Consider the following 1,046-nt stretch of genomic DNA (forward strand, 5'->3'; position numbering starts at 1 on the left):
GGGTGGGTGGGCGGGGCTGGGATCTGGGGCTCGGGCTTTGGTTGGAGCGCAGGGAGAGGACTGGGGTTGGTGGCGTGAACACAGCCTGCAGGGGATTAGTGCACCACGGCTAGCCGGGAGGGAGCCCGGGGAAAAGTCTGGACCTGCCAAAGAGGCAAGAGACTTTTTCTTCCCTCTTTGTTTCCTGCTGCGAGAAGAAAGGGGATTAAGAGCACTGCTTAAAGGAGCTCCAGAGACGAGCGCGAGCCATGGCTAAAAGCGTGGACCCCAGAGAAGTGCATGAGATGCTAAAGCTGCTTCTGCCGCCACCAAGAAGCCTGTGTGCGAGCACAGGTCACTCTCCACACCCGCCTTCCGGGGAGCCTGTGCAGCCCGCCACTGCCAGGGTCCCGGGATCCAGGGACAACTTCTCCGGGAGAACGCACGGCGCGCCTCAGGCTGGTGCAACGTCTCGCTGGCCTCTGACGCCGCAGGCCCACCTCGTACTCCATACCCCACCCTCCCCCCGGCCTGAGTGAGCCAGAGTCCCCGAAGCAGCTGCTCCTTTAACCCCGTCCTGTCTGAGCGAAGAACAGGCGCCCGCCGGCGACCTACACGCAGAGGCGGGGCCAAATCCAAAGCTGAGCCCCGGGAGCTGTGCGAACAAAGAAGAGAAAGGGAAATCTCTTCCAGCAGCCTCCAAAGCAGCTGATTAAAGCTCCACAATCAACCTGATGTATCTGTGGAATACATGAAGAGACAACGAATCATTCCAAATTGAGGAGGTGGACTTTGAGAGCAAGATTTATGATTTTTTCCCCTTTTCCTCTTTTTGTGAGTGTGTATGTGTATGCTTCCATGTGAGATTTTATCTGTATAGTTTTGCTTCCACCATTTGTCCTAGGGTTCTATCCGTCCATTTTTGGTTTTTTGCTGTTGTTGTTTTGTTTTAATTTTTTTTCTTAATAATTATTTTTTATTTTAATAACTTTATTTTATTTTACTTTATCTTCTTTCTTTTCTTCCTTCCTTTCCTCCTTCCTTCCTTCCTTCCTCCCTCCCTTCTT

This window comes from Lipotes vexillifer, unplaced genomic scaffold (genome assembly GCF_000442215.2).
Source record: "Lipotes vexillifer unplaced genomic scaffold, Lipotes_vexillifer_v1.1 scaffold1849, whole genome shotgun sequence".
Lineage (NCBI taxonomy): Eukaryota > Metazoa > Chordata > Mammalia > Artiodactyla > Lipotidae > Lipotes > Lipotes vexillifer.